This window comes from Bombus affinis, chromosome 18 (genome assembly GCF_024516045.1).
Source record: "Bombus affinis isolate iyBomAffi1 chromosome 18, iyBomAffi1.2, whole genome shotgun sequence".
NCBI lineage: Eukaryota > Metazoa > Arthropoda > Insecta > Hymenoptera > Apidae > Bombus > Bombus affinis.
The window spans coordinates 3,037,375-3,061,601 of record NC_066361.1 but is presented as its reverse complement, the minus strand read 5'-3'; the positions used below and the strand labels follow the sequence as shown (position 1 = coordinate 3,061,601).

Sequence of the window (24,227 nt, the reverse complement as noted above, 5' to 3'; positions counted from 1 at the left end):
AAAGCATAAAGACGGTACTGACCTGTATTAAAGCGTGTTGGTAGAAAATTCCGATATAAACTGTGCATTATTCAGCCCCAAAACTAAAGTGGTCACGTGGTTGTATAACACGCATGTTGCCACTCCGAGAGAAGGATACCATATTACAACCGGACGCATGCGCATTAACAAGTACGTTCACTGGCGTTCGCGACGTGCATAAAGCCGATAGAGTCCGAGCAAACGAATTTTCCGGTAATACTATAGCTACGGATAGCTTTACAGTCCGTCGGATAAGATTTAATGAATCTCACGATCGACCCGGCTGCGTGTCGTGGCACGAACTGGTCACAGTTAATCCCTGCAGAGTTCCTCCTCTTCTGTCCTCGCATACATGTACGCATAGAATACCAAAGAACAGTCGCGTATCCCCCAATATACATGACGAAGGGAATCATAGCTTGATTACCCGTCAAGTTTAGGCGCGCGCGCGCGGGTTTATTCTAACCAAGAAATGTCCCCGATCTCATGTCGCGACGTTTTCTTAATCCTACTCTTACGATTAATCAACGTACGTATTTCCAGTCACTCACTTACGCTCCGATACTATATTCTCATATAGCTTTCGACTTCGACAGATCAATGCGATATTTTCTCAAAACACACGCTAATGTCGCGAAAGTTAATGGATGAGCGCGCGCTTTCGCAGGGTCACATCCCGATGAAATATGTAGTCTATGACATAATCGAAAGTCAGGCGGGCGCGGGAGCCCTGTTTATTGGCGCTGCCGTCGACGTCGACGAGTCAACGTTCCAACCTACGTCACTTTCGTCGTCGAAGGTGTTGCTGCCGTAGGTGGTGCGCGGTCGTTTCGGCCCTAGGTAAACGTAACGCTGTCTGAAGAAGCCTCGAGAAGACCCGGACAAGGTGGGGGTTTATGGGTTTGCAACCTATGTACTACATCGTATTTCTAGTTATGGCTCCACGACAAAACCCACCTATGTAACTTCGCGACATTACTATGTGTATCGAATGTACGAGCCAATGTCGATCTACATACACTTATATAGATGCAACACAAACGTATAGATGCAACATATGGAATACGTATTATAGGTATGAATGTAGTTTGTTTGACATGGCGGCTGACACGAAAGCGAGACGAAGCAGGAAGACTGTCTGGCGGAAAGTAACAACGTACAGGTATATATGATATATACAATATGTATACACGTCTCCGTTGCCACGAGAGGATTTTAGTAAAATTGAGTTTCCCTACCCAGCCTATTTCCGAAGTAAGCCTTACTCGCCTCTGGCGCGTATTCTACGTTGACGCCAATATGCTCGTCGTCATCAAGAGGAGGTGAAATTGAAGCTCATTTTTTTCCCTCGAAGCTTTCGCATCTCCAGGTACATAGTTTATTTTTTCTTTCTACCCGGATCTTCTATCTTAGATAAAAATTTTAATGCGAAGCTTGACGATCAACCGAGATTTTTTTTAAGACTGAAAAGCATCCCGAGAGCTATATCTTATTATCGTTTATGCATACAAAAAGCAGGCAAAATAAGGAAATATAACGAAAAAGTTTTTATAAGTTTCTTACTTAATCTGTATTAAGATCTTGATTAAATCCACGAAATATACAAAATCATTGTTTACTAAAACTGCAACGTGCAATATGAAAAAAGTTGCAAAGTTTTCAAGTCAGTACATATACAGTGGATTGTTTGGTTATGTTTTGCTTCAATGCAAATCTAGCAGGCAATACTTATACGATCGGTAAAGTAGGATGCGGTACAAGTTATCGACCCATATCGTACATAACTGAGCAACTCCACAACTATACATATGTATGTGCATACTTATGCAATAGTATGAATATATATATGTACATAAAGAAAATAAGAGATAAACTAGGTAATTTTATATAAAATTCTTACGTCAAACTAAATTTCGGTTTCACGATATAATTTAAAAAATATAAGCTCTCCAAAAAGAAATCGTTTCTATCGGTTTGCATTGGAATCACGTACATAAAATAGGAAATATAATACTAAATTACCATAAACAGTATTATTTATATCGAAGCACGACTCGATTTAAAAATCGTATCGTTGGATAATTATACTTAACGCTATTACGATAGCTGTCGTCATCGCATTTATGTAAAATATAAATTGCGAAAACTATATGCATCGATCGTAAAAATTACAAAATGTTACCTGCCCACGAGCGAAGCTCAACTTGGTATCGTCTTACTTTACCCTCGAACATTCAACATACGCAAGGATAGAGTGTCTCGCTGGAGGGATGGAAAACGCTGTAGGTAGTGGAATGGTGGGGGGAATCCTGGATAGAGAGCGGCCATGATGGTTCAGGCGACCATTCAGCGTGCCGCATCGTCCCGTTACGGCGTAATGGCCGCGGGACGCCGCCCAATGTAAAACTCCGTGGACGATACGCTTATTGGACACGAAGGCGTTAAAAGTTTTATTGCATGACTGACAGTTACACCCCGCATTTCAAACCCCGCCACGCTCGTCTTTCTCCCTTAAATCGTAAAAACCAAGGTGCGGATCTGTCGTAGCCGCGGATATTCTGGAAAACCCTGTATGACTGAGAATGCCCCCTGGGCTACGCCCTATGAACTGTGCTTCATGTTATTTGGAAACTCCATTTTCTAGTTACTTTTCCATCATTCTCCCTTTAATCAAAGTCGTACGCGAAATTTAAATTCCGACAGCAGTCGAATAATTTTGTTTGTAGCAATTTTGTAACTATACCATTTTGATTTTTTTTTAAGATACGAAAGCTCTAATGTTTCTTCTACTTTCCCTTGTTTAACGTTATCATTGACACGAGTTATCATTGACAACGTTATCATTATAACGAAACTACTACACATGCAGCTTGGCTTACGTAACATCAGTTAGACTATCCAGAGCTAACGAATTCAACGTAACGTTTTCGGAATCTGTATCTTAATGATCTTACGACCCAGTCGTGTTTATGTCGACAGCGGATAAAAAGCGAGCAACCTTCTGTTATTGATTTCACGTTTATATTATGGATTGTAATGTTGTTGACATAGCAGGTAGGTTTAATAAATTCGCAGACATTAGATACTAGAACTATGCATATTACAATAATAAGAAGGTTCAATAACAGACAGCTAGAAAACCAGTAAAATGCACGCGTAGAAAATCTAATCTCATCGAACGTTTGTTTAATATCTGTTATATAATTACATCGTATCGCTGCAAGTAGCTCGAATGGACATTGTATGTACGTATGCTCAAGTTATTAATTATATGGGTATTAATTGTCCATTTCTACTATAAATACTATAATACTATAATACTATAAAGCCACCGATCGTAGGTCAGGGTTAAATGGTACGGCGGGTATAAGTAGTGCACCAGACGTTATATCTAACCAGCTCACTTGTTTAATGAGTTCTATGCATATATCGTACAATCAACTAACAATTTCACCTACCATTACAATTTATTTATTTTTTTATTCGTCGAAGTTTTAAGCAATGTCATATACGTGAAATAATTTAGAATTTTTAATACAACTCGCTGTAACAGACAGTTACTCGAAAATAAAACGTCGCTATATAGATAGTTAAACGAATTTATAGTCACCTATCTACATAATAAATGAAGTATCCTATATAACAGTAAAGATAGACTAAAGAAAATTATTTAGTAATTCGGTGAACGATTACGAAGATCAACAGGCGTATATCAGTTTACTCACCCTTGGTTTCGATCGATGAACTCCGATCTTGTGGTCTTAGGACACTGCACTCTATTACAGTCAGCACGCGAATGTTCAATAATAGATCACTACCGCACTACGGTCTTTTTCCAATATCGCAAAGTTCGTCCATAAATCTTAAGAAACGATAATGTTTATTTACGAGTTGTGCCGGCACAAGGAGACTTCATTGATGACTTTTTGCCCTGGGTCAAGGACGTTTAGTTTGCGACTTCCCATAACTCCTACGGCGTGTTTCTTCGGTTAACTCGTCTTTTTTGGGGGGAGAGGGCAAACGAAGCTTGCATCTCTATTTTCTTGAAAATACACTCGTTAATTTGACCTTTCTACTTTTTTAAAAAATTAGATATACGCAATAGATATCGTATTCCTTAATTTCTGGAAATTTAAGATGTTCTCTTCTTGCACAAATTTTGTTCGTACGTTCGTAGCGTCCATTATTTCAAGAATTAAGTATTTTTATAACCGGATAACCTTCTGGAAAAGACATTGGGTCAAAGAGAGCGACGGTGCATTCTATAACTCTATTTATTTTTCCTGGAGCCTAACGGGCAGCATAGTGCGTTTCCATTAGCGCTCTATATTTATAACATCACAACATCTATCGGGTTTATGCACTGAACGACCATCTACTCTTCAACGATTGTTGCTCCTTTTCTCTTCTCTCGCTTCTTCGAAGAACATTCTCTCCAAACACTTAATATAAACCACTTCGATCAAAGTCCCGATGGATCCTTTTGCGCGTTCCTCACTTTCAAAACAAGTGTCATTCACTGATTACTCATCGTCGAGTTCCGAACAACGTATTTACTTACAAACCTCGTAACCTTATCTAAGAATATAACAATCTGATCGAACTTTGAATAAACAACGATCCTTGGCCATCGCGGTTTCTAAATGGAATTCGAAGGATTATTCCTCGAGGCGTCCCTTTCGTCACGGTAGGCCGTGTAAGATAAACAAACACTCTTGTAAATAGAGCTGCGACTAGGCAAAGTAATTATTTACACGGTTCAACCCCAGAGGAAAGATAGGAAATCGAGACAGGACCGTGGAAGAGGAGTCAGGGCGACCATGTGCTTCGCGAGTCTCACGAACATAACTGCGCTTGCGCCCCTTCCCTATGACTGACCCCTGCAAACGTCACACAAGCTCTTTCGAACGCTCTTTTTCCCCCCCGTCCTCTGCTCGTTCTCGTCCACGTCCTCGTCCTTTGGTTGGTATTCTTCGCGCTGGCTACAGGAGATGGATATGCTGTAAAAGCATACGTCGAGTGAACTGTTACGGCTACCGTGTCAGTCATCTAAGCGTTGCGGCCTTCGAGAAGAAAAGGGGTGGCTGACGTGGCTGCGGTTGTCCGAGGTAACGTACTTACCTACACGCGTACTCGTCGTCGGATGACTGTATTTCTTCCTCTCGTCAAGACGACTCGTTCACTGTCCACTTTAATCGCTGCTCTCGTGCTCGCATACCGCGTTTACCGTGGCTAAGACTTCTTCGTGCGTCAGGCACTTCACCGCGCGTCCTCGTAACTGATTCGAAAGGACAGCAAGCGAAGGGTAACCGTTCGAGTGGGCGTTATTTAATGGATCGCGTTCTAGACGAAGACATCAAAAATAAATAGATTAGACTCGGAATCATGGCGACAGGGACGAGATAGTTCTGTCTGCCAACGATAATTCTATCAAATTTATCGATAACACCAACACTAACTTTCGTTTACCCTCGTTCTGCCATTTAATCGTCGGTGAAGCCGAATTATTGGAAAACGAAACGTCGCAATTGAGCTAATATCGCGAACGAGCACCACCACCACGATCGCGTTGTCTTTATCTCTGCTTAGAGCGACTGACGTCTTTCGAATGAAAGCTCAATGTTGCTATCTCCATCGATGTACTCGTCGAACCTATCTCCCGTACTTTCTGGTACATATCATGATGGTGCGCGATCGAAGTCGCGGACAACACCAACACTGGATACTTGTGGCGACCCTTCCACTGCGCTCGAGGCGCATCCTGTGCACCCGATGCACCCCCTTTTACGCACTTGCTCCGGCTGCCGGCGTACTTCCTTCCAGGTATACCCATGCGCACTGCACGAAAAACGAAAGAGGCAGCATCGTCGAAGAAGGTGAAGCTTATTCGTGTATCGAACATTCGCGTCACGTTGGTAGTCAGTAGGAAGCCAGCGGTCACAAACACGAAAGGTTACGAACCAATGGCGACGAATGGGCGTTTACGCGATGCCTCTCTTTCTGTCTATTAAATCAGCAAGATGTTCATTTTCCGCGAGTCCGCCGACTATCAGTTAAATTTTCCAAGAAGTAGCCACGTCCTCGTTTTACTCTCGCGTTCCTTTTAATCGATTCCTTCGTTATCTCCTTGGTAATTAACTCGGAACGTGTATTTATTACATTAGAACGGGACGATCCGTGTCTTTGAATTATTTATCGAATTCATTCATAAAATTCGAAATTCGTACGATTCTACTCTCGTAGATCGCGAGATAAACATCTCGATGGTATAATCGATTTTTTATTTCTCATTTATCTTCCCTTCTCTTCTTCGTCGAGGGATTACGAAACTGGTGCTAAGTATTCGTAGATTACACGCGCGAAGAATTCGTGATAAAAATAACCTGAAAGAAGACCCTAATGCTTGCAATTTGAAACTCGTTCTTCGGCCTCGCGACGCCAATAACTTACGCGAGTTTTCTTTGAACCGACAGAATTCTCCAGACGTAGACATCAAGATAAACATGGCGTTCTATAGTTTCGTGGATCAACAGATTAGCCATTTGGCTAATTTCCAGCTTCTAAAAATGTTTCTGCATACGAACAAAGTGAGAATAGTCTTGGGAAGACGACGGGGATACGGATATTTCCTTAGATCCTATTTCGAATACTCAAGGTTCGCGAAATGGAGACAATTTAGCGGGCAAAATCGATCGAAGATGTTGGAACGGTTGGCTGCAGGATGGGCAAACATCGTAGACATTTGTTCAAAGATTATATTCCTGGGAACCGCACGTTTGCGAACGGATAGCGACCAAGAAACTCGTACAAATGAAAAAATACACACAGACGGGAAGTCGTCTCGTAAAATTTGTGATTTGCATGCGTTATAAATTACACGATAAGAGCATAAAATCCTGATTGCTTCATACGCGTTATAAACCTGTTGTCATGAACGATCTTTGATGCAAATCGTTGCGTGTTATTGCCATTGATACGTTCGTGTCGGGGGAATAGAACACGCCTTTGTAGTTACTTTGTCCGTCGAACAACGCGAACACGGCCACTTACCGACGCAAACGGTGACACCGATCCTAAAAACCAACAATTTAAACGTTTCTCCCGATCGCGATAAGAAATTGTTACCTAGGAACAATGTGGTTACGCGATGACTAAACTTTGTTCCAAGAAATCGCACTTCCGGCTCGGTTTTCACACTCTCGATGACTATAATTTGTATTTCAGAAAGTTTGCAACGAGAGGTATCCAACGTTCCATCGAACGTAATTGGTGGAAAATTTCGTATGAAATTATATTCTTCCAAGCGTGTTGTACTTTTATATTTCTTCGGAACTTTCGACGAGTAAATGTTCTAGAATTCGCGGAACATAGAAAGGGAAAACGCAAGGCGAAGCTCATTGTCCGCAATTCGTGTAGCTTTCGGAAGGATTGACGCGTATAAAAACCCAGGTCGAAATCGAAAACATAACCTACTTTCACTTCTAAGGATTCAGCTGCATGCCAGACGAGCGTTCCATGAAGAGAAACAAAAAAGAAAAAAGGGGGGGGGGGACAACAGCGTACAACCCCGACTAGACGAAACAAGGGAGAACAAGGAGAAAGTACGGTACCTGCGTGCATGCTTCAGAAACCAAAGGAAACTATCGATGCCGATCTCAAGAACGTACATAACTCGGGATCAAGAAACAGGTTCCAAGGAAATAACTTTTCTTGAAAACTCGCGAGCCTATGGAAAACGTTCGGCGAGCATAATTTGCGATTCTCTTTAACGCGCTGCTGTTGAAGCTTTAATAAACATCTATTTTTTATAGCCGCCACTTTTCTTACTGTTACCAAATTTTTACAAACATTTAGACAGCCCGTTGACTTACGCGTATACCATTTTTTACTTAGAAAAAATAATCTACCGATAAATTCAGAAGGTAAGATTTAAAAAGCGGCCATGGAAATTAATTCGGAGAAGAATATAACATACGTCGGGGAATTTAGTGTCAGATAAAATCTGTAACACGCGCGGCTGAAACCCTTGGTACCAGAATTCCCGCGTAATTTAACGCATCTAAATGTCGCTCTCATTTAACACCACACGGATTTATATCGCATTCGACCGACAATGACGAGCCATTGTTTTTATCGCGGGCCGTGCTCGCTTCGCTTTATCCAGATCTTTTGTGCCGATTCAGATAAAATAAGGACTCGAATTTCCATACAAATTGGACAACGGCGATAACGCTAGGTAAATTACGATGTTAAATTCAGAGTTAAACGGTGGTGGGCGTTATTTATCGCGGTGTCAACGGCGCGCGACACTATCCAAATCCGTTTCGATTCTTCCTGCTACGCGAAAACAATCGTATTCCCTGCTATGTTATTTCGTGCTAACAAGCTACCGTTTTGTAAACTTTGTTTACTCTGTCGGAACGCGTGGCTGGTCGAAAGACAAGCTTGCGTAAAAGATTACGCGCGAAAACAAACTCGCATCTGGATTCCAGTTGTTCATCAAACCAACGAATTGAAATTCCTTTATGCGGATTCCTTGATAAAGAAGAAAAAGAAATATGGGAGGAATTATACGAGCCACTTATTCGCCGTTAATTCCACGAAATAAAAAGTAGACAAAATCGATGAAATTATAGAAGAATCGATAAAATACTTTGATAGTAAAATTTCAGAGATTTCCAAAGTTGAAGTTAACTGTAATATTATAACTTATGGCTCGTATATTACGCGGATAGATACGAGTATTTTTATACAGCAACGGACAAACAGATTCACAGAAAAACTCTACGCAATTTACGAATCTTGGCAAAAAGCAATATTATATAAACCTGTCGATTTGTCCGAGCAAGGTGATCAGCGACGGCGTTCGGATCGCCTCGAGGGTTCACGTACCTTCCCTGGATGATGCGTCGAGGTCGTTCGACGAACGAAACGTTGCAGTTATACGATCGGCAACCAAGTTGATTTGCAAAGGAGCAGAGGGTGGTGTATCGACGAGGAGTTCGATCTGATCGAGGACTAAGGGAGTCGGATGGAGAACGCGTGGGGAGGATGAAGGCATTGCTTAACATTTACGAGGACTTTGCATCCGGTGGTCGATAACGCGGTGATCCCGACCTGCGCGAGTATTTTCCTGCATCGAGAAAATGCACACGGGAGTCACATGGCGCATGGTCGCGATACAGGAAAACGGCTGACGGCGGCAGCCGATTGGGCGTGGCCAACCGCGATACGACCGTTCCTCCAATCGATAACCGGCTATCCCCACTTTTGCTGCCACCGCCGCGACAACGATGCACCGTTTCACGAGGAATTCGCCGTGTTCCCCTCTCGCGTTGCGATCTTCCTCGTTGCCGTTCTAGCCCGGGACGCCAGGTTTCCCGACCGCGAAAAAACTCCGCTAATTGAGTAAATACTCAGGGTGGCAGCGTTTGTTTATCTGCCGCGGCGAAATTCTCTTCGAAAACAGAGACACCGAACGCGCCGACGGTCGTTCGTTGCGGAACAAGCAGCCGAGGTAATCCGTGGTTACCGAATCGAATTAAGAAATTCTCGGCTATCGATCTGCGAGAACTCGATACGTTTGTTTAGACGTTTACGCATGCACGGTTCGGTTAGACGAACGAATGAGAATGTTAAATAATCGAGTCTGTTCGATTTAGTCGATCAAAGGAGAACTTTGATCTTTCGTAAACAAAGGCGCGGAAATCTTACAGGACGGACGTATGTATTCTATGGTAGGACTGATCTTCTTTATTTGTTGTGGTACGAAGAAAGAAGGGAGGGACGTGGTAAACAGCGAGACTGTTTGGTTACGTTAACCTTGTCCAAGTACCGCTTGACATTGGCTATCAAATTCATTTAATGATAACTGTCTCGATACGTTTAGCAAATACCGGACTAGCGAATGATAAAGGTAGAATCGAGCGGAAGGCGTTCCACGCTGCAAAAGATACGTGATCGTTGTTAGAAAGCTTACCGTGAGGGTGGTAATAACCTGGTTGGCATCCCGTTGCTCCGACGGCGGCGTTGGCCACGCTCGTCGCGACGCGGCACGCACCCAACAGCATGCAACGGGCCAACAACTGATCCACGATAATAGCGGACAATCACGTGACTCGGGTTACTTCGCAAGGCAACCGGAGGAACGTTGAACTTTCCCTGGCACATCACTAACGTAACACGGTTCGTGTTCGCGAAACTCGATAGGGAAGTGGATCGTGTACCACGAGACGCGCACGTACGGAAGTTGCCTACGAGTCGGTTTCCGCGGTCGGTTTTCGCCAGCGATTCGCTAGCTGCGAGCCAAGCTAGGAGACGACGAGAAGGGAGACGGTAAAAGGGCTGGCGCGGTACTCGAGCGAGAGGAAGCGTAGTGCTGGCGAACCGCGCGAGCGTGCTCTGGAGCAGCGCCCTGGCGAAAACGCGAGAGGAACGCGGCCGGCCCTGACGGAAAGGGCGATCGTTCCGCGACTAGAAACCGAAAATACCGGCGAAATACTGTTGGCTAACGCGATGGAACAGCCGTACGTTCGGCGCGCTATACGCCTTTGGCTTTGCTATACTATAAGGTAGTAAGTGAGTGAGAGACCAAGCGGGACCCCTACCGGCGCAGCCGTACATCTTAGTATTATGGGCAACTCACATTGGAAGATACGCCATCAAGCATAGCCCTAGCGAGAACGCGAGAGCGAGCGAGCCAAGCCGAGCGATTGTAAAAGTTTTAGGGACACTTTGCGAACGCTCTCCCCTCTCACCCTACCCTGCCGTCTGTACTGGAACGGCTTCGGCTACTCTCCTCTCTCTCGCCGCTGCACTCCGTTCCGCTCTCGTCCCTCGTCGCCTCTTCTCTTCCTCTTCTTTCCACGTCGCTCTTCTCTCTTTATTCCTCCCCGCTCGCTCCTCTCCTCTCTGTCTCCCTCTACGAGTGTACGGAGCCGCGCCCCGGTTCTCTCACCCCGCACACCCCAAGCCGATCGCAAATGTATATACGTGGGAACGCGAGCGAGACGAAGAGAAACTACGCTCGAAAGCAACTTCGAAAAGAGAGACGGTCGCCCCCCGTCCAAATAGCCGCCCGCCCAACCCTCGTTCTCCCTTCTCCGAGCGGCTGGCGTTGGCCACCGCTGGAGGAAGATGGCGAAGCCGGAGGCAAAAGCGAGATAGGATCCGGAGAAAATGATGATGCTCGCTTCTCTGGCCGGTGCTGCTGGTTGCCTCGTTTCGGCTTGCCAGCCACCATAGACAAGCCGGACCAACAAGGACCGAGATACCTCGTCTCTTGTTTCGTTCGTTCGATACGGAGCAGGATGACGCCGGGCCTCGACGCTGCGCCCGAATGAAGACAACAGACCGAGAAGAGAAAATTATGTGTCGCCATGACCTCCCTCGTTGCTCTTCCTCCGACGTTAGACAAAGAGGACGCGTTAGCGCGTTCTCCGCCGGATGAACAAGGACGCGGCGAAAGGGGATGCCTCGAAGGGGTACGCGAACGAGATGCAGAGAGTGCAGCGTTTGTATTTGTCCACGTCGCGTCGACGTCGTCGTCGTCGACATGGGCGCGGCGCTCGATCGCAAGAGGAGAGTAACCGACTGAAATGGCAAAGGTGAGGCGGTGGAAGAAGAGATATTCGAGAAATGGCCAGAGAAGGGGATTACGCTGGATAGAGAATCGCGAAGCCGAGAGAGACGTCGCGTGAAGAGCGCCTCTCTGTCCATCGTTTGTACGGAGGCGAGAAGGGTTCAGAAAGAGACGATAGCAACCAAAGACAAAGAGAAAATGTTTCTTCGGTGGACGTGTTTCTTGTCACTGTGCGGTGGCGCCCTCCGCTATTCCCTTTCAAACACGTGTAACTAGTAAGCATTTTTTTAAAATACCTCGTTTTCCAACGTCTCTGATATTTCGCTAATATCTGGACGAAGATCCTCGAATGCTGCAAACCGTACGACAGCTGCGCTCGATCCGCGTCCGATTCTTGCGACGCACAGTGTATTTTCCATTTTCTAAATCTTATCTCTTGTTAATGTCTCTCTTAAAGTGTCCAAAATTTGAGATCTACGTACGAGGTATAAGTATTTGTCGTAAGCAGGGTAAAATGTCTTTGATTAGAAATCATTTTCTGTAGAATAAAATTTGCCGATCTGCACGAGGACGAAGAACAATAAGTGGACGCAGCTTGCTTCTACCGCTGAAATTTCTTCGCAAAATGGAAATTGTGTAGCATGCCGTCCGACCGGCTTACTCGACCGTGTCTTCGTGCTCTGATAAATTTCAAAGTAATGCACGATGAAGTAGTCACGAATTTTCGGAATCGACTTTCACGCGGATAATCGCGGACAAATTGGTACGAGCGATAACGAATTTACGATTCGTAAGAATGTTATTTCTTTCGCTTTATGACACTCGAGTCGAACTATTTAATCTCCAGTATGAAATTAAAGCGCGACCCCTGGCTACTTTTAATTACCTATATGGAATGCGAATGTCTGCGCGTGATTAATATCCTAATTACGCGTGCAGCACAAAGGTGTGCATCCATCTTGCCCGTTTTACCGTTTTATAAATGAAAATATAATTTTATAAGGCATTGCTCGCGTGATACCATCGCCCTATTGCCATTTCAAGATCTCTGAGAATATGATAATCGCCAATTACTTACACTAATTTTCAAAATAACACCACGACGTTAATGCGAAATATATTTCCAGAAAATTGTGAGATCGTAGCATAGACTTTCTATGACGTATAAAGTTTGTCCCAGCGTATGACCCAGTACGATTCCAAGAAGGAAATTAATGTACCGCGACTCCATAGGCATTGTCTGAATCGATCGCATCGTTGTGTTTCTTCGAACCGCGTTATTCCTGGTAATGGTGCTCTCCTGTGGAACAACGGACGAAAGAAACGTTATTTTCTCATTCCGTTCATTCTTCTTGTCCTCTCCTCTCTCTCTCTCTCTCTCTCTCAACAAGAGTTGTCTTTTTACAAACATTTTTCTTCGGACGAAGACGATACACCGCTTAGTACGATTCGCGAGCTCGTTAATTATATAGCTGATCTCTATTAATATCTTTTCGCGTCAATTTGCATCTCCAAATTATCGGTCGTATTATCGTGTAACGACTACGGTTAATGGTTTTAGCTGATTGCCCCAACGCACATTTGTGTTCCTCAGAACGCGTATCCATTGTAACCATAGCCTTAACACCGGTTTAACATCATCTCAGATTCCTTCTTGAATACAGCGAAATTAAATCTGATCCCCGATAACCAAGAGCTCGCCTGTCTGTATAAATTTGTACGAAGATCCAGCAATATAAGCGAGCCCTGTCTCGCGAATAAAGCCGGCTTTGCGTTCCAAAGTCTGGAACAAGCGGCGTGAAACGCTGGAAGGAAACGGCTGAGGCCTCGTGGGAAGCTCGAGCGCTCGGAAACCATCGGCGCTCGAGGTATCGTCCAATTACAAACTTGCAAAGTCGGCGTGGAGTGGCTGGCGGATGGTGTTTCGCGGGCGAATCGCGAAAAACGTTAAACGTCAAGCGGTAGCTCGGGCACCGGTTCGAATTAAAACGTGAAGAAGCTTTAAGCACCCGATGCACGCATACAGGTGAACGATTCGGTCGCAACACATGTCGCGATCGCCGTTCGTATTAATCCCAATTAAGGATACCAGAGGTGCATGCTTAAACCGCGTCCACGGGGGGAGGACAAACGGCGATATAATAAAATCTCAAAATGACGGCACCGACCGTCTCTCGGCGTTATTATCCGGTTGCTGGCAAGAGCACCGGCCATGAGGGAGACTGTATCCTACACGAGGAGCATAAAATAGCCGGTTAAATGCGCCGAAGGAATACGAAAAAGTCTAATATGAAGAACCCTACGGCAGAAGCGGCTCTCGGCTTCAACGACGGTCCGAGTTTATATCGCGGACCCTAGGCATCGACCAATCGGAACGGTGAATTTCGCGGACAAGTAAATAAATTGGACGTGTCCCGCGACTGTTTTCCCGGAACCGGTGATACACCTCGCGCGATTTTAAGTCTCTTTTGAATGGAGATCTATTCCGAAATCGAACGACGAGGCCATTGCCATGGAATCCAATGATCCCTTCTCGTATTCGTAAATCTTTTAGACCAAAAGTTACCCCATGGAATTGTACAGTTTTGTTGACCAAAGGAGATCTTTCGACTCGAGCGCGTTACAATATCCAAAGAAATTGGCAGTTGCGAGAAACGATCCTTTTTCCTAATTCGAACGTTTTTGGCCGTAGTCAGGTACGGGCGAACGTGCAGGGGAAGAATGCGAGGCGAAGAGCAGAGAAATCAACGAATCGAGAAAGGCAGGGAGAAAACGATGTCCCAGGTTACAACGGGCAACATGGTGGCCGTGACAGCGATGATTTCGCTCTGGCGAGAGAGCCGAACGCTCGACGATGGTCACGTCCCACCCCATAACGCCCCATATACTCGGCAATTTATGCGCCGAAACGTATTAAATACCTTCCTGCCCCCCACTACGTGTGCAATCTTCTTGGCTGCGTATGGTTCCAGCCACGACGGTCACTATATATTAAAGGCAATATTTTAAATGCGGTACACCTACATTGTAAATACGGCTGTTCTCGAGCGATCCTTTTCTAAGAATAGAGTCGCTCGCAACATTCAGACAGCGCAAAGAACCACGGCTGTAGGCGCAAAAATCACGCCTCCTTGCTTCTTGGTCGGGTCCACTGTTTGCTCCTCTTTTAATATCGTCCATGTTCTTCCTCATTCCTCTTAGTTTCTCGGTTATTTGAACAAATTCGGCGGTAGAACGATCGATCGAGATTCTGCCAATGGCCATTGAATTCCGCTTTTTAATTTATTTGAAAACACGCAGCATGCGTACAGAAATTAATTGAAACTCTGGATGGTCGTTGAAATCTTTCATTTTTATTCCATCACCTTCAGGAAACGAGAGAAATTCTACTCATTTTTTACTTATTCGAAAACGTCCGACATTGAGGAAAAATTCATCGAAATTTTACCAACGATCGGTGACTTCTTCCATCTACGTCTCTTTGGTTTGTCGAAACGAGTTCAATCCTTCTCTTAACTTTGATTTCGACTTTTCTCAAACGATGCAACTCGATAACACAGCTCTAGCCATGAACAAGATAAACGATCGCCAGGTGGAATTTACTAAAATCAAACTGGAGAGCGATGCTTCGCAAATCTAACTTTGATTCGGACTTCAACTTGCCCGTTCACCTGAAAAAGGCTCCCGTCTATATACGGTAAAACGAAGTTGCACGTGGTTGAGCGAAACGCCAATCCGAACAGATTATTTTTAGACGACCGAGGAGTTCGCGGCGGACGTACGATAAAAAGTCTGTCGCATTCGCGGAGAAGCGTCGTTACACTGAATATACCAGTAATTCATTGGACGCTGAGTGTGGCACCGCACGAAAAAATGTCCCGCCAAGAAACCTGCTCGCCGAATGAATTATTTATGAGGCAACCAGAGCGAAGTTCTGAGATAACGAGCTCGATCGTAAGTGCTTCTGAGTCTTCTTCTTTCGCGATCGTGATAAAAACGGTCGACAGTGCCGCGATGCAAGTATGTTTTCAGCTAGTCGTTAAAACGATCGTTTTATTGTCGTTACAAAATTATCAGACTCAGGTGACGAATGACGCGCATAATGTTCAAACGAAACCGCAATCTTAATTGAATTAATGACCGACGAGCCACTCTTTTTAACGCATTCCAACGTTACTTTGCTCCTTCCTCTTGAAACGTTCCATCTTTCAGGAAACTATTAATCAAGCAAACTATACCGGCACCCTTCTTTGTTGAAATATCCTAGTACTTGTTAATTTTTCAGATACGTAGAAATATAATATCTCGTGTTCACGTTTTTTACTTTATAAGTAATATCGTACGGACCGAGTGCTTTAAATCGAACATAGAAAAATAAGCAAAGACGACGCAAAAAGGTAATAAAACTTCGGTTTCTTCGAATGTTTCGAAGGTCTACATTTTAACATACGTAGGTACTGGATGCTCTCTTATTTTTAGAAACTAACTGCGAGCAATTTGGACGAACGCGAATAAGTCGAATATGAATTTCGACTAAGACAAAGAATTGATGTAAACAGATTGAAAAATTTGACTCGAAACAGACTTTAAATTCTATAATTTACGGCTAGGAGTTTGAAACTCGAATCGTTAGGGGGATTTCATCTTCTCCGCCATGACTATTGGTCGGAAATAGCGGCAGAGAATCGGAGAATCCTTGAATAACGTCTCAATCGGATACACGCAGAAAACCCTACCCCGATCGAACTGGGTTCGCGACTCGGTCGAATTACTCTCTGACCCTCGTCGAGTCATCGGACTCTCGCCCGCCTCTTAATAGCATCGCTCTGTTATACGCGAATAGGATTAGCTGAAACAAAAATGAAACTCTTCTCCGATGTTATTGCCTCCAGCCGCGAGGCAATAACATCATTTCATCCCTTCCGTTGTCCTGTCCTTTCGTCGGTCATTCGTTAAATTAATATTAATCTCGCGTTCGATTGTTTCTCAGTTAATCGGCTTTCATCTGGTTCGTCCCGTGAAACTTTTCATAATTACGACGAACATCGAGTTATTACTATCGTAAAAGTTTGTCCGAAGTAAGTAATATCGAATAATGTAGAAAAGTTACAATAGATATATAAGGTACGTATCTCTTTCTCGGTTCAACGTTGACTTCCATCTTGAATATTTTGTTCAGACCGATATGATATTCAAATATTCCGCAAAAACGAACAATATTTTTCTATCGTTTCTACGCAAGCAACCCTCGAGGGGCCAACTATCCTTATATGAAATTCAATTCGAGAAAAGAAGAATAAAATTCGCAGTGGTCATACGAATGAGTGGGCGTTCGTCTTCGACTGGAAGATACCCGGTGCCGGCGGTCGTGGCGAGTTCGAGCCGAATAGGTGGAACACGGTGGGCGGGTGTCTTCGTTGCCTCGAAAAACTGGCTCCTCCATTCCGCCTGAGAAGGACGTTTGGTCAACCTTTTATTAGTCCGCCGGCCGAACGCCTCTTCTTGGTCATTTTCCGCACAATGTTGCAGATTCCAATCCCGCCGACTCGCCGATTCCCAATTTTTATTTCGTTGAAATATAGCCGTGGAGACGATGAACCATTTCTTCCCTCGACATTAACGACTTACACTGGCGAGGAGATCGACTTTCATCCCGCAACCGACTGATTGTGCTCGCGATGAAATTTCAGAGGAATATAATAATATGGAATCTTGCGGTAAAGTTCGATACGTAATCCTATAGCTTTCTGGAAACAGGGCCATTTTCTATTTCGATACAAAGCAATCGAGAAAGATCGTATTTTTGCATCTTTCGTAGTTGGAAATAAGCTGTTACGATCGACGTTGCCGATTGGCTGCTCTATGACGTGATATTTTCCACAAAAGTTGCGCTAAGAAGGCATTACGTTCTGCTTGAACGTTCCTCGTTTCGAATAACGAGGCGAACAATCGACCTCCGTTACGACAGCCAGATAAGAAGGTTATGGTGTCCTTCGCATGCATTTCGCGTGCCGGATGACGTGTATGCATTGCGACAAAAATGTGAGAACTTTGCGCAAAGGTATTTCTCTCGTAATTATCGGTTACGTTTTCGTTAATACCTAATTTTTGATATTACGTAGCTGTCTAAACTTTGTTGCGAATATTTCAAGACCAAAAGAATGTACACGATACCCCCAACGTGTAAGAAAGCTTGGAGTATTTTATTTCGAAAATTTTTGACGGACGAATTTAGTTGAAGTAGCTTTATAGAAATAATATTGTACGAATTCTAGAGATATTGGATTCAAGAGAGAAGTGGGTTATGTAAGAACGCCTATGAGATTTCATTTAAGACTTACTTGCATATCAACGTGGGAGTGGTAATCATGAAATATTGTCCTACAAATTACACCTACTCAATCAGTTCTCGTTATTAGACCTTCCGTTACTCTGGTTCAATGTTTCTGCACATGTATGCATTGTACGTGTTTAATATCGTTCGATAGTTCGCTACGACTACGTTGAACAAATAACAATTTTGAATGAAAAGTAAATTATACGCTGCATGGATACGCAAGACTAAATCTCAAATGTGAAGTCAGAAATAAAGAATTTGTTTAATTCAGAGTAAACCGATCAATTCGAAGATTAAACTTGCTGCTTTCAGATTAAATATAAGATCTATTAAAGTAACGAAACAAATTCACCTACACCACAGCGCACTAGGTACACATTACTCTTATGTTTCGTATCTTCATCGCACTGATTATTAAACACCTCGCGTAATTATCTAATATGTTTTTCACAAACATCAATGCACCAATTTTCCTGTACGTGTTAGCAAAGTATGTCTTTAAACTCACAAACACGAAATTCGTAAAAGATCGGATTCCAATTAACGTCGCTATTCTTGCTAATTTTCTATACAGAATAGGAACATTTTGTATCGCGTGACTAGATTCGAAAGTCGCGTGGTGATCGAGGAAAGCGTTTTGCAGAACTGAAGATGTAGGTGAAACGAAAAGCGGGTTAGAAAGTTGGGGAAGAAGTTTCCAATTTTTTTTTTGCTTCCCCGTCCGAATATTCAAGGGCTGCGCCGTTCCCATAGAAAGTAATAGCGCAAGCAGAGACCGGTCAATTTTTTTTATCGATAGAAAGTTGGTCATTTGACCCAGGCACCATGTCGAAGTTTCCAGCATGCGGTTCCACAGTTTCTTTTGTAATATCTCGTCTCGACGTTTATACCCACCGCCATTCGTTCTATCCTTTTCATTATACACTTTACCAATTAGTTGATTAATTATTAATTTCTAGAGAAATATTATTAGTATTATAGAAGCGATTAAAGAATTATCTATATAACAAGACTGGACTATTCAAAGTTAATTTATACCTACTTACTGCGAGCTGGTGGTCTCGGTTTCCTCCACTGTAGAAAGATTTATCATTTAAGACCGATTAGATTGAGAAATAAAAAGAAATTTATCGATACGCTTATCGTTACATTCCTCGTACGTTTAACTTACATACGTTTAAACGACCAGAATAGTAAGCAAGGCGCGATACGATACTAATCTATGAATTTTCAATAAGATCCAACATGCTCGCTTATCCTCGAGCGGCCCGTGAATCGAATGTCACGCGAATAGCGTAGCAGGTACTTTTCAGTTTATTATGAATGACCGTAAACACATCGGCTCATAGTAACCGGTTAATTAACATGCATATACGTTGATATGAAATCGAAGGAGAACAGGTTCCATTTAAGTGCAAACTCACAGACGATCGTGACATTAAGAATGATTTAAAAACTTTCCTCGCGTCCCTACTCTGACACGGCGTATTTTTACAACTTTCGTTTAATATACGATGATTGCTAAATCGTCGCTTAAGACGGGGGCATGATTAAACTTCTGAAATTACGTACGTACGCCAAAGTGGCTGAAGTTTCATGGAAAACCGTTTATCTTTTCCCGTTACTTCCGCGATAAAGTGGCGTACTTTATAAAGGTACTTGTTCGCCGTTTCCTCGGCGGAAGCCACGAGATTCCGACCGCAGGAGGAGATCGTGTGTTATCTTCTTATCTCTACAATTACTTTGGCACTAATTAAACATGTTTTTATTATTGCACTTCAATACAGGATAAATCTTGTGTTTTTATTTACAAGTAGCGTATAATATCTCACTTACGACCATAATTAATATCGTACAAATACAACTAAAACCAGACAGATTCGATCACGAGGGGCGAACATTTGTATCTTTCGTTTAATGAAACTCGTTCTTCCTAAAAGTATCGAAACAATTCCCCCGGAGAACTTCGTACGGCTCGACTATCATGGCTAAAATAATACCAACGGACGATTACATGGACTTCAACGCGAAATAAAGCGACACGTACGTTCTAATTATATAGATCGAACGCGGTTCGTTCGTTTCGTTTTTCACCACAGAATATGTTAATCTTTGTCGAGAACGTATGCCTTTGTATTGATTAACGATTGGCACGTGTACGAGCATACTTATACAGAACACGTGTCAAATTGCAAGCATAAAAGGAAGAATAGAACACGCTTATCCCAACTCCAACTCGATTACTTACCTCACAGCGAACAGCTCGTTATCGTACTGGTCGATTACAGGTACAAACGACCGCAAACCTTACCAGTACGTCGCGAATCGTGTACGTTCCAAGATTATTTGAGCCATGAATTCTCGCGAGGTTTGCAAAGGAAACAAAGTCTCTGTAGCGTTGCTTGTTATTTTATACCAGGAATTCACGAGAATACGCCGTTAAGAAATATGCAACGGAGGATGAATCGCTTAAAAATTAGGAGTTGGTGAGGGTTCGTGACAGATATACAGAGTAAACGCGGAATATGTAAATGAGCTTCGTAAAGTTACAATGGATATTCGTAGAAGTGGAAGGACGTTAATTTTTCGTGTTCAAGGTCCGGCATTCGTTGATATAGTAAATGTAACAATATTGAGCATGAAACAATAATATAATTATAATTCTCTTCACATTTCCTTTCATCCAGGAGAAATTATAAACGTGACTTGATCATTTAGACGTCGATATAAAAAAAAAAAAAAAAAAAGAAACGTAATAACACAAGAACAATTTGTCGCTTCTTTTCCTTTTTTTTTTTTCATTTTGTAACTTGAATATAAAAAAAATAAATTCGCGTTCTCGCAATGTATAACATTTTCTTCCTCTTTTTTCCCTTCGAGCAAACGAGATTGCCTGGCGTTCCATTCTCGCGCACACAAACACGCACACACACACTTTCTCATTCTCTCCTTTTTTTTCTCTCTCTCGCTCCCATCTCCTCGATTACTCGAGGACTTAACAAATTGTCTCCATTGAAACATCCTCGTCGATCGTTCTCGCAAAAATGAATTCGATGGAAAGCTCGTCGATTCTCGTTTAAACGCGTCTTAAAGCTTCCGAAACAAGTCAAATTTAATATAAACCTTCCCGCGGCGGGTTTGAGCAAAAAGGAAAAATTTGAAAAAAGGTAACATAAAACATAACAGAGGGGAAAATAATTGGGAAACTTAGTCGAAAAATCGGAATATCGACTGTTTCGTTAGTCGAAGTAGCCTATTCGATGCAGATTCGAGGATTATCCCGCAGAAAATGAAAATTAATCAGATTTAATAAAACCGTGTTCCTCTGTATACTTGTCGAGCTGTGCGCTTCCGCGTACATGTATACCTGTAGGCCCATTCGTTTCGTTACCATATTGTAATAATAATATCATGATCGTAATTGGCTGATAGGTACATACAAAACAACACACAATAAAAACAATAACATAATATTAACGTGACGCTCACAATAATAATAATTAATATAATAATATAATATAATAATAATGATGTAATAATGATAATAATAATAATAATAATAATCGTAATAATCGCGTTGAAGATCGTCAGCAGGAAAACAATTAGTAACTAATTACAATCAATAATTCACGTTGAAATCCTAATGATGCGCCGATTACAATATTTACCTTGACGTCGACCCCTGCGAAATTTTCCTGTTCTGTCTTCTGTTTTTCTTTTTATACGATCTCTATTTCCATCTTACCTATACTCGTGTATTCAATACTTTATTCGTCGTTACATAATTAATGTATTAATAGTAGTCGCGGCGGAATCTATATATCATCTATAAAAGATCCAATCTCACAGTGTGTTTCGCGTGTATTTCCGTGCGCAGACCTATGTCTCTGTGTGTGTAAGTACATTTCGTTTCTCCATTTTTTCCTTCGTTTAAAAGTTACTCTAATTATTACAATACATATTTTTCGCTGCTTCTTTGCTTCCATCCTCTTCGCGACACGCATCTATTTATCGTTATTTATAACATTGTTTTTCACTTTACCGCTCTCTGCATCTTCTCTTCCTCTCAATCTCTATCGCTCTGCGTCTCGTCGTTCTCTTCTCTCGCACACATTCCACTTACGCGCCGCGCTCACGCTCTCCCTCTCTACACGCTCGCAAGTACACAACGCGCGCGCGCGCGCGCGCACCTACACTTCTAAAGAAATTCCGATCCTCGCCGGTCCTACTTTCTCTTTATCGATTTTTCTCTTCGATGTAAAGCCCGCGCTTACATTTCGTCGGTTTCGTCCTACGCTACACATGCATACACATATACACACATACTTACTCGCTCACACATACACAAACTCGTACACAAGTGTATATAGGGATATAGGTGCGTGAGCGCGCTCGCACACTCGCGCAAAACATTCGGAAAATACGCGTGTATGTATATGTAATATACCGTAGGCATGCACACTCATTCAGCGGCCCTTATAATTTAGATAATGTTGCACCTTAAAGAATAGAGATCCATTGGGATATTTATTTTCATTTAACATCCGATTAAATTACCTACTTACTCGCTGACGTACCAATTAAAAGGTAAACCTTCGTCTTCTTCGCTCTTATAGTTAAAGACCGCGTTTAGGACTTCGTTTGTTGGCCCGTCTGATTCGCTCGTCTCGCGAGTCAGTCGCTCCCTTTCCATTCGGCTGGCCGAGATAACATCCGTCCCCGAATCTGGAAAGTGGAATTTCGGCACCTGGCACGATAGCTTTTCCACGTTGAATTTTCTTCAGTGTCGTCGACTTTTCGAACGTTCGATAAATCCGAGTTACGATAGCTATATGTAGATACAAGGACGGATATTATTTCAAACGCTCGATGAGGAAAATATTTAAATTTGGACTTTTGATCAATTTATTCTTCGATAGATGTATTATATATCTACATATTTATGAAACATATTTTTCCAAACAAAACAGTAATTTCGCATTCAACAAATAAATAATATCGAAATGACTAACAAACAAATTCCTTTTGGCTCGATGAAAACATTGTTCAATCTTACGATCCCTTTTCCTTTTTTTTGGGAAAAAAATGGAAACTTACCATCGATCGAGCATCACGATTTCTTATGAATCGCGAGGGCTCATTGGCATATCGCCAGTTCCACAACGGATATCCTAAACTCAGTCTCGGAATAGTACTCCCGACCACTCCACAGTCCACTAATGTATGTCTTTAAATCTAAATCGATTTTTTTACATATAATATAAGAATTATAGGTACTAGTTTGCAATCCTTGGTAGGCGAATACAACACTCTGGACATAATTAGACTAATTCTTCGAACGCATGGTTGCTTTGGACTAGGTCCGCCTCAGACGCATCCTCGACCTAATTGTTTGCGAGACAGCCGTGACTTTCGTCGCTTTTGTCCTCGCAAGTCGCTGCATCGAGAATTACGAACGGGCCCAGTCTTAATTTCTCACTTTGATCTTTCTGATTTCTATTAACGGTTTCCTAGCTGATGGCCTCCCGCAGGACGAAACGAACAGGAAGTACAGAAGTTATCTACAAAGATCTAAAGTTTAGATCTAAATCGTTTCACCCTGTTGCAAGTCGTCAGCGATCGAGCGAACATGCGCAAATCGAATTCGCTAATCTTTATCGGGATAGTAGAGAATCGGAAATCGGCCTACGTCCCACTGTTCGGCTGAAATGTCGAAAAAGAGAAGCGCATTGAATCCCATGAAACGACAAAGTACACTGACGAATTAAGTTAATACGCGACAAACATCGCGTCGAGAAACACGATAACCATAGTTCGATCAATGTCGTCTCTGCAAATATTAGTATTTTCCGCGAGATCACAGACAGTAGCGACAGTAGACATTTCACGTGTCGAACAAATAAATGTAAAATTTAACGAAACGAATAACCGATACACCTTTCGATACATCTTTCGATAGATCTTTCGATAGATCTTTCGATAGACTTACCTCTAGGAAGTGGTCCTTCCCAGCTGTGATCCTAGGCGAATCGTAGTGTCCTAACCATGGGATCCAATGTCGTCGTTTCTTGAACCGTCCTTGCGTAATCGTCACCGATCGATGTTTTCTTTAAATCGTTCCCGATGGACCGCGTGAGCTGAACAATACAAGACAAAGCAAACGTACGATCGAGTGTTTCGAGCAAGTGGTGGAGACCGGTGTTGAAAGAGGAGGAGCTTGGGAGTAAGGAGGACAGAAGGTGTTCATCCAGTTAGGGATAAAGGTTGATGAGATGGGGAAGGACAGAC

At 42.8% G+C, this 24,227-nt stretch overlaps 1 protein-coding gene and 1 long non-coding RNA gene across 2 annotated transcripts in view; one reads left to right on the top strand and one right to left on the bottom strand.

Moving 5' to 3' along the window:
- The first annotated feature begins 503 nt into the window (after window positions 1-503).
- The window catches only part of LOC126926694 (uncharacterized), a 54,117-nt gene continuing 30,393 nt past the window's right edge, over window positions 504-24,227 (top strand). The window contains exons 1-2 of the long non-coding RNA XR_007714782.1: window positions 504-1,183; window positions 1,264-1,390. This is a non-coding gene — a long non-coding RNA (uncharacterized LOC126926694). The remainder of the gene's footprint in view (window positions 1,184-1,263; window positions 1,391-24,227) is intronic.
- The window catches only part of LOC126926643 (homeobox protein abdominal-B), a 95,818-nt gene continuing 91,268 nt past the window's right edge, over window positions 19,678-24,227 (bottom strand). The window contains exon 10 of the mRNA XM_050743081.1: window positions 19,678-24,076. The gene's annotated coding sequence lies outside the window, so the exon portion shown is untranslated. The remainder of the gene's footprint in view (window positions 24,077-24,227) is intronic.